At 40.6% G+C, this 19,309-nt stretch overlaps 1 long non-coding RNA gene across 1 annotated transcript in view; it reads right to left on the bottom strand.

Moving 5' to 3' along the window:
* Positions 1-47: 47 nt before the first annotated feature.
* LOC103277658 (uncharacterized) overlaps positions 48-19,309 on the bottom strand; it is an 89,038-nt gene continuing 69,776 nt past the window's right edge. Inside the window, exon 4 of the long non-coding RNA XR_010003408.1 lies at positions 48-4,125. This is a non-coding gene — a long non-coding RNA (uncharacterized LOC103277658). The remainder of the gene's footprint in view (positions 4,126-19,309) is intronic.

The following is a 19,309-nucleotide window of genomic DNA, read 5'->3' as shown; positions in this document are numbered from 1 at the left end:
TTGTGCTTCTGGGAGTTGAAGTAACAACAACAACAACAACAACAACAACAACAACAACAACAACAACTTTATTTATATCCCGCCCTAGCTCCCCAAGGGGACTCTGGGTGGTTTACAGCAGATATTGGCAAACATTCATTGCCAGGCTGAACAAAGACAGAAATAACCAACCCCCAAATCCCAAAGACAAATCCACATCTACTTCAAAAATAATAGCACATTATATTGCAATATTATTAGTAATATTATATGTAATATATAATATACAATTATCATATTATCAGCCCGCCCCCCCCCACTGGTGGAGCAGGTTAAACCGCTGAGCTGCTGAACTTGCTGACCGAAAGGATATTGGTTCGAATCCAGGGAGCAGGGTGAGCTCCCGCTGTTGGCCCCAGTTTCTGCCAACCTAGCAGTTCGAAAATATGCAAATGTGAGTGGATCAGTCAGCACCGCCTTGGTGGGAAGGTAACAGCGCTCCATGCAGGCATGCCAACTACATGACCTTGGAGGCATCTACGGACAACGCTGGCTCTTTGGCTTAGAAATGGAAATGGCCACCACCCACCAGAGTCGGACACAACTAGACTTCAGGGGAAACTTTTACCTTTACCTATCATATTATCATATCATCCAACCATCTGGAGAACCAAGACTTTCCCATTATTCTTCTAGAAACTGTAATTGCTTATTTTATTTTATTAGATGTACACACTGCCTTTCTCCCAGAATGGGGCTGTGAGGGAGTAATTGTTTCTCTGAAAGTCCACTATGGGACATTAAACATAGTTTTCTTTTGGAATTTATATGGTGTGCCTTCCAACTCTGCTCAGTCTGAATGCTTGTAAATTAACTCAAATATCGCAAAAGCTTTGTTTTGTAATAATACAGTTGTGGTTGTTGGCCAGAACCCTCTATTACGATTACGGATGTGCTACCTAGAGTTATGCACTTGTGAATGTTACATATTCATGATCCTTGCCTAATGCCTATTGTAGGATCACTAAATCTCCTATTTACTGGCAGAGCCAGTCCAACAATGAGGCGAATTAAGTGGTCACTTCGGGCACCAAACATACGGGGGCGCAGTCGAGACTGCTTTTTCTGTTGATTTGTTGTAAAACATGATGTTTTGGTGTTTAATTTGTAAAATCTTAATGTAATTTGATGTTTAATAGGCTTTTCCTTAATCCTTCATTATCCAACATTTTTGCTTATCCAACGCTTTTATTTTTCAGTGATTGTTTGGGGGGGGTGCACCAAAATTCTGTTCGCCTACACTTGAAAAATACCTAGGGCCGGCTCTGTTTACTGGGTAGCAGCTGCAGCTGTCAATAAGGATCTGTTCTCCTCTTGATCAGGAAGCAACTGACTGAAGTCCCCATTCTGCTCACATAAGTAGGAATTGTGATAAGGACCCCACTTATGCTTGTCACACTGGAAATTGTTCACATTGGGGGTGGAATCATCAATCACCTGCTCTGTGGACAACAGGGAAACAAGTCCCCATAAGTTTCAGTAGCTAGCTAATTCCTGTTAAGTGTGGATTGGCACAACTGAGCAGGATTCAGAATGTAGCACCTTCACTGTGGTGCTTCTGGGTGTGTGTATGTACCTTCAAGTTCCCTGTTGACCTATGGTGACCCCATTAATTTCAAAGGGCTTACTTAGGCAAGGAATATTCAGAGGTTTTGCCTGTTCCTTCCTTTGAAATATAGCTGGGCACACCCAGAACGCATTGGCAGTCTCCCATCCAAGTACTAACCAAAGTTAAATTTGCTTAGTTTGCATACATAATGCAATTCCATATAGAATTCTGGCTGTTGTTGTTGCTGTTGTTGTTGATAAACATTGTAATATTATAAACTGCCTTCTTCAAAAAGAGCTCAAATAAATACTGCCCCCACCCCAAAAAAATCTCATTTCTTAAAGCAGTGTGAAGAGCATGGCAAATTAAATAATCATGTTTTTCTTAGCCCAATATATTAGATTCACTTCTCACTGTATTCATAAGCCTTCCTTTAATTTTAGCTATTAAAGACATGCTTTTTAAAAATAAACCCCAAACCCTCTGCTGCTTTGGACACTCTTTTTCTTTCTAGACCAACCCAGTCCTGAAGCACAATCGCTTCATCTCATGTCACCCCTTTTCATTTCCCTGCCAGAAGGTTTCAACAATCTCTTTTGTCACAAACTGGTGTTGGCTCAGATCTGGTAACTGCACTGCCCACTGAGCTAACTGCTTCTCTGGCTCAGTGAAGAAAGTAGGGATCTTTGTTCTCAATTGTTCTCAATTTATTTTCAGATCATGTTGTGCTTTACAAACAACAACAAAACATCACACATTAAAATATGATCTTAACAGTCCTCTTTTATTTATACCAATTGATGTGTTTATGACTTTTGTTGCCGTATCTGGCAAACTGTGCAAAATGTATTTGGCAACCAGAGGGCCAGGACAGGAGAAATGAAACTCTTGTCCTCAGCTTGCCAACAAGCTGCTGCTTCAATAATATGGGAAGCTGTATAAGCCAGGCCTCTCTTTCGATTCATTTTTAGCTGAACTAAACCCAAAAAAATGACAGACAATTGCCTTTCAGAAATGTGCCTTTGGATTCAATATGTGATAACAGCAGCAAGATCACTGTTGGCTCAAAGCTGGAAACAGTCCAAGATACTGACAACAAAAGAATAGATTGCTAAGGTTGCCAAGTTAATCCAAACTAACATGGGCTATAAAGGATAAACCAACTGAAGATTTTCTAAAAGACTGGAAGCAGTTTATGTGCTTTTTGAGCCATACAAAATCTAATGATATAATTTTGATTATAGTTATTAGTAATTATATTATGCTTTTTAGTTGGAGCTCTTTTGGTAAAATAATATTCCCCCGTGAATTTCATGTTTTTCATTACAATTTAGATAGAGCGGGGGGGGGGGTCAAAAATTTTTGTGTTGGTGTTTTATTTAGTGTTTATTCTTTTAGTTTTGTGGTTTGGTGTTGTGTTTTAGCTTTAGTTCAGATTCAGTCTTTGTTTTATATACATGTTTATTTTTATATGTGAATAGATTTTTCTTTTCACTCTTGTTTTTTGTCTTTGTTTTCTCTTAACCTTAATTGTGAATTACACTTTCTGTTAAAACCAATCCATAAATAAGATTTTTTTTAAAGGAAGGAAGGAAGGAGGGAGGGAGGGAGGGAGGGAGGTGTTTTTGGAGGCATTCCATCAACCTCAGTGAAAGAATGTTTTGTTGTTGAGTACCATCAAGCCATTTCTAATTTATGATGTCCTGGAGGCAACCCTATTCTTGGATTTTCTTGCCAGAATTTGTTCAGAGGGATGTTGTCTGTGTCTTCTTAGGTTGAAAGTGTGACTTGCCCAAGGTCACCAGTGGGTTTCAAATCCATGGCCGAGCGGGCATTCGAACTAGCATCCTAGTCTAACATTCAAACCACCATACGACTAGGAGGAAAAAAGTTCCTAGCCTTTGCCTTCAATCACTGCATGCTCTGCAATAATTGGCAATTGCAACTTTTCACATCACAGAGATCAACTGTATCACCTGCTAATGTCACCACGCTACTAATAAAAGCACAGCTGCAAAGACTAGTTTAAAAAAAGAGCCACTTAACTCTGTGGGGAGTCTCCAGTCAGGATATGAACTTTTTTATGGGATTTCTAAAGTATAATTACAAATAAAGGGAAGGAAAGAGAGCAGAAAAGGGGAGAAATAAGCAAGATATAAATGTTTAATATAAGCTGACCAGAGTCTTAGTCCAACATTCAAACCACTACACTACACTGGCCCTCCTGGAAAGAAATATTATCATTTAAATAGATATAGTACATTTCATCATAGTAGGAAAGACTGAGCAGGTGACCTTTGCATCCACTGAATCTGCCATCCTGGTGCTAACTGTGAATGGGCAATGCCAAAGCTTCTTCCTGCTGTTTCTGCTCATGGGTATTTACATTTCAACTTGACTTGTGCCGCACCAGCTCTTCAAATAATGCATTGTTGTAGTTGTTCCTTCCTTCATTCATTCATTGATTTGTTTGCTCATTTGTTTGTTGATTTATATTCTGGTCTTCCTTACAATGTTCCCAGGATGATTAACTGCCTCTAAAAAACACAATACACAAACACTATTATGATAACAATTGCAAATGTTTAGTAAAATACAATACACGCATTATCAAAAACAATATCACCATATAAACAAACAGAGGCCTTCTTCAAATAAGGGACAATTGTAGAGCTTGAGAAATAACTTTGAGCAAGAAGAAATATATTAGTACGCTGAGGTCAGCAATGGTAAGAAGATGCTCTGGAACACAGAACACAATCCTATTATTGCTCAGTTACGAATAGCTTCAGCATGTTGACCATTCTTTCTCAAATTCACTTCTTTGGCTTTAAAAGCTCTGCTTTGTAAAGTAAATCATATGGGCATTTTGCTCACAAATACTTAATTCCGATTGTTAATCCAAATTAGAGAAAATCCATGAATCCATGGTAAGTTAACACTGATGTAAATTCTATTGGTTCAGTGTGGCTACTAAAGCTGGGATCAGCAATGATAAGCTGTGAATATACAATAGGCCTTCCACTTTTGGGTGCAAGGCCTCCACAAAAGTGGGAAAACTATGATTTTACTGGAGAGATCACTTCTCCGGAAATCTCTAGGTCCTCCAGGTCAATTCTTTGGGCAACATCTGGAAGGTGACCATAGAATTACCACATGATTACCACATGTGCCTCCTATCCCTCTGCAATTATTCTAGTTTAATTTCAGAGACATGCTGGTTTTGTGTGTTGTCGACAGCTTTCATGGCCAGAATTATTGGGTTGCTATGAGTTTTTTGGGCTGTATGGCCATGTTCCAGGAGCATTCTCTCCTGACTTCACCTGCATCTGTGGCAAGCATCCTCAGCTATGCCCACCCATATCACATCACGTCTGCCTGAGAAGTTGATTGCAACAGGCAGAACTTTTGCATGTAAACTCACTGTGGAAAAGCAGTGCAATTGGGAGGCCTATTACTCCATTTCTGCAACATTTTGCAGATGGACTCCAATGAATTTGACAGTGGGGCAAACACCATGAGATAAGACCCATTCAGAATCATGTTCAAAGAGTGTCAGAGTATATTGCAATCTGATAAGATCCATGAAAAAGCTGCAAGACACACACAACATCATATGGTGAATATCATGGCCACTCTGCTGTATGCTTAGAAGGGGTTAATCTGACTCGAGGCCCTTCCAGACAGGCCCTATACCCCAGGATTTGATCCCAGGTTTTCTGTTTATCCCAGATTATCTGGCTGTGCAAACGCATATAATCCAGTTTAAAGCAGAAAACCTGTGATCAGATCCTGGGATATAGGTCCTGTCTGGAAGGGCCATCAGCTGCTTGAAAGAGATTAAGCAGACCTTACCTTCTTGAAGAAGGCTTCACAAGCTTTGGGGATTATTTGTAAAAAATCTGCTGAAGTAAGTAACAGCTGAGAATCTCTGGATAAAAAGAGGTTTGGGAGAGGTACTCTTTGGGAGTAGTAAAATCGGGCTTTGGGACTTGTCTTGCATATTGGCTGTTATCCCAGTGTTACCGTCTGGAGTTCTGTTACTGTACATCTCCAGACCCTAACCATGTTCCTGCATTCCTGCTTTTGGGCCCTGCTTGTTTCATGCGCTCTACATGGGGCTGCCTTTGAAGACGGCCCGGAAATTACAACTAGTACAGCGTTCGGCAGCCAGGCTTCTAACCGGAGCGAATTACAGGGCGCGTTCAACGCCTCTGTTTAAGGAGCTTCACTGGCTGCCATTTACTTTCCGGGCCCAATTCAAGGTGCAGGTTATCACCTACAAAGCCCTAAACGGTTTGGGACCCACCTACCTTAGAGACCGCATCTCCCCCTACGAACCCGCATGTTCTCTTCGCTCGTCGGGGGAGGCCCTTCTCTCGCTCCCACCACCCTCGCAGTCGCGGTTGGTGGGGACGAGAGAGAGGGCCTTCTCCGTCGTGGCCCCCCGGCTTTGGAACTCGCTCCCTAGAGAGATCAGGCAGGCCCCTACCCTCCTCTCCTTCCGTAGGAGCTTAAAAACCTGGCTCTTTCAAAAGGCCTTTGATACTTAATTTGGTGTCAGACTGATCTATCTGCCCATTTTATAATAGCCTCATTCTCGAGGTTTTGCCAATGCTATATTGCACTTTGTCCATTTCAACTGTGAAATTACCTTCCCCATTTCGGCACATGTTGCACTTTGCCTGGGTTCTATGAATTAGTCTCCAGTGTTAATATTGTATGTTTTATGTTGATTTTAACGATTGTTTTTTCTGTAATTGATGTTTTTATTGGATAACTGTTTTATTGCTGTGTTTTGATATTTGATTGTTTTACCGGGCAAGGCCCCATGTAAGCCGCCCCGAGTCCCTTTGGGGAGATGGGGTAGGGTATAAAAATAAAGTTGTTGTTATTATTATTATTATTATTATTATTATTATTATTATTATTATTATTATTATTAACCTTGTCCTGAACCTTGTATACCTTGAAACCTTGAATCTAAACTCTCAAATAAATTCCTGGATTGATTTATGGACTTAAATTCTGAACTTTGGACTTCAGTTTAACCTTGATTATCTGGCTTGACTTTGGAGCACTGACTTCGATTTGTACCTTTGGACTTTGTGTTACCCCAGCTGTGTGCTGTATTTCTGATCCATTAGCCAAACCTTTGAAATACTCTGTTTTAGTTCTTCTTTAAGTAAATCTGGTCTTAGCACAGCCTGCATTTGTTTGGTTAAACTCTGTTCGGGTTATCGTGTGAGAGCCCCCTGGGACACGACATTGAGTAACAGCCAAAAACACCATTATGCCATGAAAATATTGCTTTTCCAGACTTGTATGATATGGATATCTCTAGTCTTCCAGTGTGACTTTATGGTCATCATCTTGTGGAGGTTGACCATAGAGTTGCCCTGGAGGACCTAGAGATTCCTAGAGAGATCATATTAATCAAATCCACAAATAACCAGATCCACAAAAGTTAAATTTACAAATGAAGAAGGCCAATTGTAAAAAAAGGATGAAAGTGTTGGAATCTTGCATGTGGCAGAAGGCATACAAGGTAAATAATATGGTGCTTTCTTCATCTCTTCTTTCATGAAAAAGTTATTAGATAATGTTTTATTCCCCAAGCAACCTATTTCCCCACTGTGTTTAATTCAAGTCATTCTGTCTGATTGCAAATGCTTGAACTATCTGAAACTACTGTCAGCATGAAAATGTACCAGAAATTTCCAAGAATGACTGCTCTGCCAAGTGATACATTAGGTGTGTTGGCTGATCGCAAAGCTCACATTTCGAAAGATAAATGTGGTTCACCTCCTGTGATCTCTGCTGATATGGTAGTTGGCGCTGGTTGCAGGAAATGGAATACCGTGTTATATACTAAGAGAAAATGCATATATAATTGCTTCCAGCAGGTGGTGATACATGGCATTTATTTCTCACTGTTCAGGATGGGCACCAATCAAAATCAGTTACACAATACAGTATAATTCCTAGCCACATAATGTTTGGTGTGAATACACTAGTACTGGGAGAATATATAGGTGTGATGACAGTTGACTGGCTGGTCAGATCCTTTTTTGGGGGGGAAACTTTGCTTGTTTTACAATTTAGTACTTTACCATTTGTTTAGTCTAATAATTCCATTATCCAAAGGGTAATGCATTAGCAAATGCTTCTGTTATGGGGAAGGCAGATCTGAAGCTCTGATGTTTTCCAAAAATTGTCCTAGTTTACAAGGGCTCTTGCAAACAGACAGGTTGTTGATATTTGCTTTCAGATTTGCCCTCTGATGACCTCAGGAATGAGACACCTCCACAAGCCTTTCCATTTATAGAAGATAATGTTTAGCTGCAATGTCTTGGTTTTATTGTAAGCATTATTGTACATTATTGAGGCTAGCAGAATTAATGGCAGTTCTGATAGGATGCCTCAGGTGAATACACCATATGAGAAGGGAATAAGCTGAAGATCAGTTTGTAGGTCCGGAATCATGCAACCACCCAGATGTGTTTGGACAGAATCTCTCAGCATTCACAAGTATTGATGACAAATACCATCCAGCAATATCCGGAGGATCAAATGATTCTCACTAATGATTCCCAAACTTTGGCCCTCTGTATGTTTTAGACTTCAATTCCCAGAAGCCCTAGTTGATTTTGCCAACAGTCACAAATTCTGGAAGACAAAGTATAAAATGCCTAGAGCAAGCACGGGCAAACTTGGTACCTCCAGGTGTTTTGGACATTACCTCCTATAATTCCAGCTACTGGCTGTTAGGAATTGTGGGAGTTGAAGTTCAGAACACTTGGAGGGCCCAAGTTTGCCCGTGCCTGCTCTAGAGGACCAACATTTGTTCACCAATGATCCAGATAATTTGTGAGAAACCTAATAGAGCTAGGGTGACTTCCTCTATCTTTGATAAAGACATACTGTACATACCTCCACAGCAAAGGATCAGGTCTATGGATGGTATATTGGCTATTGGAGCCAGCACTGATTCAGAAGCAACTACTGTGTTCAAAAGTGCCTTTAAGACCACACATGGTGATTCAGTCTTGACCACACCTAGAGGTTTCACATATGGCTCTAATTTCAAGACCCTCCATGAACGTAATTTAGTTCAAAAGGCAGCTTCCAGGTGAGTTATGAACATGAGCAGAAAGGACTCTGTGAGGGCAGAAGTGCTGACACAGCAATATAAACTCCCACTTTGTTCTGAATGTGACTCAAAAAGCTGGGGTTCATTTTAAAACCCTGAAGCAGCCCAGGCTGAGATTATTCACCTCTTCCCTTAGCAGCATGTCCCTAGGTTGAGGGCCAGATTACATATTACCTGAGCTATAGAATTAAAAAACAACTTGTTTGCGTATTTCTTTTAATCCTAAACTACATGTAGGGAGGTTTACCCCACAGTTCCAATGGATACCCTTTCCCCCATTATGTGATGTAGTAGTTATTTAAGAGTAGTGGGCTGGGACTTGAGAAATCTATGTTCAGTTTCATACCAAGACCTGAAATTCAGTAATGGATCACAAGCTAATTATTTTTCCAAAGCTTGGCTTACCTTGTGGAGTTATTATGGTGACCATAAAGTAGAAAGGAAGGAAGAATGTACATCATCTTGAGCTTTTTGGAAGCAAGGCAGAATAAACAAACATATAATTGAAGGAGGGAGTGTGTGAGAGAAACACAAAGAAGAGGAAGGGAGGGGAAAGGGAAAGAAGAAGAGTAAGGGCAGATTAGAGTTGTTGGCAGTGGGTCCCTGGGGGACATTTTGGCAGGTAAGCCTTGCAGTAATACCACCTCCAGATTTGACCGCAAAGCTCATGCTCAAAGCCACTCCCAGAACACACAGAATGTTTTGTAGGAAATAGGCTTGTGAAAAACATTTGCTCATTTTGCAATCTAGGTCCTGCCAAAAAAAAAAAAGTAAATATCCACCACTCCCCAAAAGGTTGCCCTCTTTTGCAAGCAACTCTGTAATCTCCCTGGGCTGTTTCCTTCACCTGCTAACAGGCAAACCAGATAGGGCACCGGAGTCATTAGAAAAGAGACTTGAGATGGTAAATTGATTCCTGTTCCTCCCCACCCCTTTTTTATACAGAATTGTTGCCTAGCTCTTGTACTTTGATAGATCTTTGACTGCAAAAGTTAAAGTGATGAAACTTTAGTTAGCATAAAGATCTTAGAAAATGATCATAGCCTAGGCTTCTTTGATTATGTCTGTTACCCCTGAATATTTTCTTCATATCTATCTCATGCACTTTGCTGACTCATCATTGCACTTTTCTCTCAGTTGCTTTGCTGCTAATGCCATAGGCGTCGAGTAGGTGAACCCGGAAGGTTAGCTCAGAGCAATTTGAAACAGAGCCCTGGTGCTAATTGCTGCTGTAGCAAAGGAATGAAACTCCAGCGCATAGCAAAGATGCCTCCCAGGTACAGCTGAGAGTGTTCCCTTTCAAACTCTGGAGCTCATTTGATTCCTTTTGGAGGGCTGAGCAGAACATGCATTCAAGGTCACATCTCCTCTGAGTTGTTTATCTCCTCCAGTCCTGCTTGCTGTAGTCAGTTATATTCCGAAATGGTTAAATAAGCAGCATGGAGAAGGAGAGATTTATTGGCCACTAAGCTTTGAAACCTGAGAAATGCAGGTTCCCAGAATCGCAGTGCAGGGAAGTTCTAGCTAGACAGAAACTGGTAAACCCATGTGAACTCTTACCACTTCAAAACAGCCTTGAGGGCTTACTTAAAAATCTCTACCTAAAGCTCTCCATTATTGATTCGAGGAAAATCCAGAACATGTCCCCTTTGTTATAGGTAACAAAGCCCTGTTTAAATGACTTGACTTTAACGCTCTGTTCAAGATTATATGTCAGGCAGTCCTTCCCAAATGTGCTTCTGACACCTTCCTTTAAAAAGAAAACAAATTAAATATATATTGCACATCTGCTGAGCTATTTGGAGCATTTTACATTTATAGTGGGTTTGAAATGCACACACACATTATACTGGCATGGAGTAGTTAAGGTAGCAATTCTGGCAAATGCACTTAAAGAGAGGCTCTGTTCTGTTGGCCCACTGGATGCCTTTCAGAAAGTAAGAAGGCCTGATATCTCAAGTTACTCTCCAATGATATGTCAGTGGAATGGATAATACTAAAAGGTGTCTAAGGGACATCGGGGCCAGTCATAATATTGTGTGGAAGGAGGGCAACGGGCAAGGTTATACGAAGACATTTTGCTCCCAGATCGCGCCCTCAGTCCTCTCACTGGTACAGAAGTTAGCTGAACTGACATTGCTATCTTATTTCACTACTGGCAATAGGATAATGTTGTCCACCCAGGGATGTAAATATGTATTTGTATCTTGAGAAGCACAGGGCCAAATGGTTTCTTTCCTCAGCATTCAAGAAAGATTTTATTTTTAAAAAATCTTCAATCACAAACATTATGGATTATTGGAGAATAACGTATGGGGAGACAAGCCAGGCACTCAACAAGCAGCTTCAGAGCCTCAGCTCTGACTTCTGAGTAAAGCCAAATTCAGATATGCTGAGGTCCTAAGTTGTGTCATGTTTAAGGGACAAAGGTAAAGGTAAAGGTTTTCCCCTGACATTAAGTTCAGTTCTGTCCGACTCTGGGGGTTGGTGCTCATCTCCATTTCTAAGCCGACGTTGTCCGTAGACACCTCCTAGGTCATGTGGCCGACATGACTGCATGAAGCACCGTTACAGTACCTTCCCGCTGGAGCGGTACTTATTGATGTACTCACATTTGCATGTTTTCAAACTGCTAGGTTGGCAGAAGCTGGGGCTAATAGCGGGTGCTCACTCCACTCCCCGGATTTGAACCTGTGACCTTTCAGTCCAGAAGTACAGCAGCTCAGCACTTTAACGTGCTGCACCACCAGGGGCCCATAAGGGACTCCATTACATAACTGATAAAATGTGCATTATTCTAAAATATAGTTGGCTCTCTACTTTCACAGGTTTGACTTCCTCTGATTTGTTTGTTCATGAGTTTATAGCTGCTATTAAACTAACTTCTGATGGAGCTAGAAAAGGTCCTAAATCTATAAGACTTCACAGGACTGGGCTGACACCACCATCTTATCCGCCCGGCCTCCTCCTCCTATCTCCTTTCCCACCAAGAACCATGGCCTCTACCCCCACCTTGCCACCACCTTGCCTTTGCTGAACCTGCATTGTTTCTGCTGGTTTTGAGAGCCTCTGCCTCCTAGGACTGAAGAGAATTTCTGCAGTGGCCACAGCAGGTTCAGGACAGTAGTAGCAGCTCATCTTCTCCCCCTTTCCTTTCCATCTCTGATGCTACCAATAGCCTCAGCCTGTACTTTCCTGTCTGATGGAGGCACCTCAATGTCACTTTCATCTGTTTCCAAGTCCCTCACTTAACCTGCCAGTAGTTATATCTCATCATCCTTACTTTCCTGGCTCCTAAGAGAGAGTGATATACTACTATGTAACTTGAAAGCCATATTTGAAGAAACAAGTTATTGTCATTGGCATGCACACCAACTTGCATTCAGTAACTCAATAGGAAACTTTGCATTGCCTTTTGGATTTTACTTGTCTCCCCAACCCATGCCATTATTTGAAAATGGATGTGTTTTTTTCATGGAGTCGGGAGAATATATGTGTGATGATATTTTAAACATGAATGTAAAATTGTGTCCCCAAAGGTTCAGAAGAATAGTCACCCCTTGGGTTTAGAAATAAAATGCAGAAACTTTGTTGCAAGCAAGAATGTCAGTCCATCGTTTCACTCAAAACACAGGAATATGAAATATTTTGATGATCTTGCTTTTAATATACCTTCAGGGATGTAATCTTAAATCCACCTATTAAACACCTGCTCTAATTTTATTGGCTTTGTTTGCGGTGTGAGTGGGGAGGGTGGGAACTTTTGGCAATGACACATAGATTCATTTTAAGTCCTCTGGATTTCAAAAGTTGGCAGGATGGATTTGCAATAAGATGTTTTCCACCTCTGAGTCACCTCACTGGAAGCAACCTTGGTTGCTTCTTCAGGCAACTCCTACAATGCTATCAGCACAGTTTCAGAAAAACATAGGCTGTCCATCCTATAGTCTTAATGAAAAATTAATTAGCAGTTGAGTCTTTATTAAAAATAATCCTTTCTTGTTGCAGATCTAGTGATGTCAGACATTGAAGCAGGGGAATACTGAAAAGGGCATTGACTGTAACAACAATGTGCTTTTCTTTAATAAGTGGTGAGGGGGTGTTTGGTCTTTTTATGAGTACTGAACGGCATTTTGGCATTTTACAAGAAAAAAGGGGAAAAGGAATTAACTCAAACTGTTGCAATTTGTGTAAGATGCATTTGTTCATCTTTTTAAAAAAAAAAAAAAAAAACTCAGCTATTATGTTTCCAGCTGTGGAAAGCAGATGGCAGTGGTGATAGTGAGGGGCAAACCACGTCCTCCTTGTTTTGCAACTGGGGAGAATGGAGAGGGACATACTGGGAGCTCTCCGTGCCCCACTGGGAGGAATGGAAAGCAGGCAGGCCAAAAGAGCTTGGCCATTATGCTTTCCTTTTCCCTTCCTCAAGCCATCCCTCCCCTGCCCTCTCACCCCACCAGAAGTTCACTATTTCTTGCAGTTTCATATATTATCCACACACATGCACAATGGAGGACCTTCTCACAGTGACACCAGAGGCACTCCAAGTGGCCAGGTTCTTCCCAAAGGAAATATAGTATAATGCCAAGTTTTTAACTTTCTGTTTTTAAATACATTATAACTGCATCCTAGATTCACTTCTGACATGATAAATAAATAAAAATATATCTGCACAAAGTCTAGGAATACATCCCCTGTGGATAATGGGATCATACCGCATTCCCAAAAGGAATTATTTAAATTCCTTATGGTTGCCCCTGAGTTAAACCGGGTTAACAGCGGGTTAAGCCGCTGAGCTACTGAACTTCTGACTGAAAGGTGGGCGGTTCGAATCCAGGGAATGAAGTGACCTCCCGCTATTAGCCCTAGCTTCTGCTAACCTAGCAGTTCGAAAACATGCAAATGTTAGTAGATCAATAAGTACTGCTTCTGCTGGAAGGTAACAGCACTCCACACAGTCATGCCAGCCACATGACCTAGGAGGTGTCTACAGACAACACCGGCTGTTCGGCCTAGAAACGGACATGACTAGACTTAATGTCAGGGGAAAACCTTTACCTTATGGTTGTACCTTCCAGGCAAATTGCTATCATTAATGTTGCATTCCTAGCATGTTACATACATGTTACACATGTTTCCACTAATATTATATTGGTGGGTTTGGAGATTTAATGTTACAAGTATTTTTTTTTCCCTTGGGTGACTCCTGGAATATTGTGGGGGTTGTGATCAAACACACACTGTACACTGACTTATTCATCTTTGTTAAAACTGTTTTCCTTTCTACTTTCACTTCTTTTTTCTTAACGCAACCTATTATAAAATCAGTCAAACATTGGCCAAAAATTACTCTGAAAATGGCACAACATTACTTCTGTTTGTGTCAGGACCAATGGTGTGATTTCTAGGGAAGTGGTATGTCAAAAATACCCCCTTCAGAGTTGCCCATCCCTAACTTATGCTGTACATATATATTTAGGGATTTAAAATGCATGCAAATTGTCTTGCATACACTTTAAATTTTGCCAAGCTGAATGTTTGTACAAGATTTGCACAGCAGATGCTCAAGAGATGAGAAAAATATGATTAACACAATCTTCTTTTATATAATTTTTCAAATTTCTGATACTTGATTTTCTGCATCACTGATGAGACAGGTGAGTGCCTGGAACAGATCAACCCTGGAAAAAATATTGGAGCGTGTGCAACAGGAATCCCATTTGAGTAGAAGTTAAAACTTCATGTCTACACTCATTGGCTAAGACGTCCGACCCACGAGTTTCTTCTGTCTGTGAGAAATATAGCCCAGAGCACATGAATCATGGCATGACAACCTGCACTGGAGGAGCTCACCTTTTCTGAAAGAGCCATGAATCAAAGGGGATTGCCTAATGGATGTAGTAATTAAGGAGGAGCTGTTCAATATCAGACACATGCAGGTAAAAGAAGCAACCTAGGTAATTTCCTGCTGCATTTCCTAACAAACCTACCCAGTGTGTGAAAAGCATCCCTATTCCTTCAGCATGGGGGATTTTACTGTTTCAACCAAATCTTAAAAGGAAAGTTGTCCAACCTGTCATTGATCTGAACAACCATACCTCAAATTCAGGATTTAGTACAGCAAACGTGTAGACAGCAAACAATGGCCATGATCCTGGTTTGGATTTACATTGGGAAGCAGTTGACTGACTGTCTCATCCTTTCCTAGGATTCTCTGGTGCCACAGACAAAAGCAGGAGCCATGAAACATACCCCATACTTTATGCTTTCAGATACATCAGATTGTACCTTCAGATCTGTGCCCACGTTCAGTGTTGTTTGGCACATGGAAACTTCATTGCATTTCCTTGGAAATTGCCAAATAAATAACTTGTTCTTTGTGCCTTTCATAATTCTGCTTTAATAATAGGGAGCAGTGAAGCTTACAGTGGCTCTTATCTGTCTAGCACAGAGGGCTCCGCTAGGCTCAGTAGCCTTGCAAGCAAAATAAATGCAAACCAGTTGTTATTGTTGTTGTTGTTGTTGCTATGTAATTATTTCTTCCCCATCCTTCCTTATAGATCAATGTGGGAGAAAAGAATAAAATACAGCAACAAATAGACACATAATGCAGGTAAAAACACAAGCACCAATTAAAAATACATAATCAGTTAAAAAGTCATAACCACAATATTAAAAGCATACATATTAAAAACAAATAAATTAGTAACTTTAAAATTCGTAATTTTAAAAAGTTCTGGATAGATCTGACAGAAATAATTGGTGCTTAATGTAGGCAGTGTATTGAGCTGTTGGAGCTCTTCCAGTAGGTCATTTCATGATTTGGGGGTGGATGGCTGTGGTACATGTTCTCCAACCTAGATGATCTGATTGAATTATATAGGGGAAGGTGATCCCATAAGTAACCTGGACCCAAACCATGTAGGGCTTTAACGGTGCTTTGCTCAAAAACTAATTGGAAGCCAGTGGCATGGTTTTAATATAGGTGTAATATGATCACTCCTAGATGCACCAGTAACTGCAGCTCTCTAAGAATACATTTTTCCAGCTAAGTATCAGCTCAATGCAGTTTCAGAAATAACCTTGTCACTGGACAAACAGGATATACTTTTTTAGAATCAAGTGCTATGCCCCAGTACACAAACTGAGTGGTGGGCCATTCAGTCTTGAATTAACAGGATGCCAAGCTAAGACCTGAAAATCAGCAGTACTGCTGTCAGCAGATCCCATGAACCAGAACTCATTTAGGTTGTGTGTGAGTAGGTATGACAATGCTTTGCTATTAGGTATGCTATGTCATGTTGTCCATTCCAAAACGATTTTGAATATTGCACAGAATACTGAACACCCACTTGTCATAAACTTCTCTTTGAACAAAGAACCACCTAACTCAAAGCTACCAAAACAAAAATAGTTTGGATATATAGGAAGAAGCAAGAATGATGATTGGATGCTGCACTTGACCTTAAGGGTTGTGGTGGCACATGATCTGATTAGGCTAACCACATGATGAGATGAGGCTAATGATCATCATCATATAAATATATTAGATCTTTTTAAAGAAAATGCTAAATATTTTAGAATAATTAAAATATAGAAAAGTTAAAAAGAGAAAACACAACATACAACATAACATAAAACTACACCTCCCCTCAAGAAGATCAAATCACAGGGAAAGTCAGCTGGTATGTATCTGAATATCGATCACTTAGATTCTGTCAAACATCATCTTAATCTAGTGCTGAAAGAATGAACACTGAAGGTGGAACACTGAGAGAGATTTCAAAGCTCTCAAAGAATGTCTCTCTTCCGTGTCATTCACCCTCGAGTCTCTCTTACAAGAGATATTACAGAGGTAAAATCCACATCAAAGTGGGTTATTTTAGGGCCCAGGGTCTAATCCCAGGTTTTCTACTTTAAACTTGATTATATGCATCCCCACTGCCAGATAATCTGGGATAAACAAAAAACCTGGGATCAGATCCTGGGTCCTAAAATAATCCAGTTCGAATCAGATAATGTGGATTTTCTGCTTTGATAACTGGATTATCTGACAGTGTAGAAGGCGCCTCAGATGCTGATGCCAGGCCAAGAGATATATGATAAAAGAGAGTATTGGGGCTCCTAAGTTTTATAAGGTTTTACAGGCATGGTAAAACATAAAACATCCAGGCATCCCCTGAGCAACATCCTTGCAGACGGCCAATTTTTTCACACCAGAAGTGACTTGCAGTTTCTTAAATTGCTCCTGCCATGGAAAAATTAGATTAAAATTAACACTTTAAATTGGACCTAAGCAGGCCTGGTTCTTTATTGAAGCCCATGAAACCGCCGCTTCGGGCGCAGCCCTTGCTGGGCGCACTCGAAGTAGCGGCGGCGGCAGCAGGCAGCAGCAGTGACCATTGGGTCGCTCGCCACAGAACAAGGAAGTACTTGGTATTCTTGTGAGATCTCACAGAAATCTCACGAGATCTCACAAGAATACCAAGTACTTCCTTGTTCCGCAGCGAGCGACCCAATGATCGCCGCCACTGCCGGTAAGTTGGGGGTGGGGGGCGTAATTTGGGGGGGGGCAGTCCTAGGTTTGCTTATATGCTGAAAAAACCTAGGGCCGCTTCTGGACCTAAGGATATACTGATAGCTAATCCATCCCATCCAAAACCTATAATCTAGTGGTTCTCAACCTGTGGGTCCCCAGGTGTTTTGGCCTACAACTTCCAGAAATCCCAGCCAGTTTACCAGCTGTTAGGATTTCTGGGAATTGAAGGCCAAAACATCTGGGGACCCACAGGTTGAGAAGCACTGATCTATCTGGTTGCTGCATTTTCTGAATTTTCTAAACAGTCTTCAGAAAAAGCATCATATTTACACTCAGTAATTAGAACAGTCAAACACAGGAAGGTTGGGAACTGTGTACTATTAGACCTTTCCCCTTAAGCAAACTTAACACTTATATTCAGCTTCAGTGGCTTACAGAACTGTTAAATACATGAACAGCAACTATTAAAAATAAACACAGTGCTAAATGACACACATTTTAGAATTTATTTGTACAGAGCCAGGCCTGTAGCCGGGGGGGGGGGGGGGGTGTTAGGGGTTCAACCCCCCCCCCCCAAATTTTTCAGGTTAAAAAAAAACTGGTTTACTCATGAATTTTAACTAGTTAACCAAACCCCCATGCTAAGTCTATGAGACGCAAAAAAATTAAGAGTCCCTCCAGGCACTATCTCAAGCAGATATTGACAGGTCTGTAGCCGGGGGGGGGGGGGGGGTTTAAAAGAATCTAACCACTGAAAATGCTAGAACCCTGCTCAGATCAATGGGAACTTAAATTCCCATCTAAACATAGGAAGAGAATCAAACAGATGAATCATTGCAGGGTCCTACCAACAAAAAGGCTTTGCCTCATATACTTTCCGGTTTCAGATAACCCAGTTCAAAGCAGATATTGTGGGATTTTCTGCCTTGATATTCTGGGTTATATGGCTGTGTGAAAGGGCCCTTGGAAACAGATTCTAATTCAGAACTAATTAAATTCTAAAGGATATGCTTTAGATGGAAAGAAACTGGAATCTGAAAGTGATCTCAGTTTTTAAAGTAAAAGATGAGTTCATAGAGGGCACAGCCCCATATCCCAGAATATCAAGGCAGAAAATCCCACAATATCTGCTTGGAATTGGGTTATCTGAATCCACGCTCAGATAATGTGGGGTTTTCTGCCTTGATATTCTGGGATATAGGGCTGTGTGGAAGGGCCCAGAGAGGAGTGTTTTTTTGCTTTTATCTGATTAGCTTCCTTCAGGCATTATATATACAAATCAACTTCTGAGAGTAATGTAATGAAACCAGCTGTGGTTGATAAATAATCTTCTTCCTGACTCATCTCAACCCACATACCATGTAAGACACACCTTCTGTAATACTGCTGTCAGTCATTTTAGTATGTTTTGAAGAAAGAACTTCCCTTTCCTCTTATAGTAATCAATGACAACACTGAAACCTTTAATCTCCTTATGATATCATGGTTTTGAAACATGCTTTTGTTCTTGCACAACAAACCCAGCAAAATATACAAGGAAGATTACAGAAACCTTGGCATTGTCATCCAGTTCAAGTCAAATTCAAGTCAGCTCCTTGAGTAAGTGCAATGACTGTAACATGGCAGGAGATTTGGCAGTGAAGTAATGCAGAATCAATAAACTACAGAATTGAAGGCTATGAATTGCAACACTTAAATTCTCTATAGGAAAGTGGTAGGTGGACTATTTCAATGTCTTCCCTGGGTCAGTCTACAGTACAAAATATGCAACAGGAACTTATTAATGTTATTAATCAGTAAATTTCAGCTTGTTTTTAAACCACAATTATGATCATAACAATAGTGATAAAATGATAATATGAGTTGGCTACTGATTTAATCAATAAACCCACTAGAATAAGTTTGAATAACTCAAATCATTCCATCACTTTATTTATTTGCTTTTTTCCAAGTTTGGGACTCAAGATGAGTGATAGATAAAAGTATTACAAGTAAACTACATGTAGATTAAAACATACCAAAATATCAA

This window comes from Anolis carolinensis, chromosome 2, assembly GCF_035594765.1.
Source record: "Anolis carolinensis isolate JA03-04 chromosome 2, rAnoCar3.1.pri, whole genome shotgun sequence".
Classification (NCBI taxonomy): Eukaryota; Metazoa; Chordata; class Lepidosauria; order Squamata; family Dactyloidae; genus Anolis; species Anolis carolinensis.
This window is presented reverse-complemented; position numbering and strand designations above follow the sequence as displayed.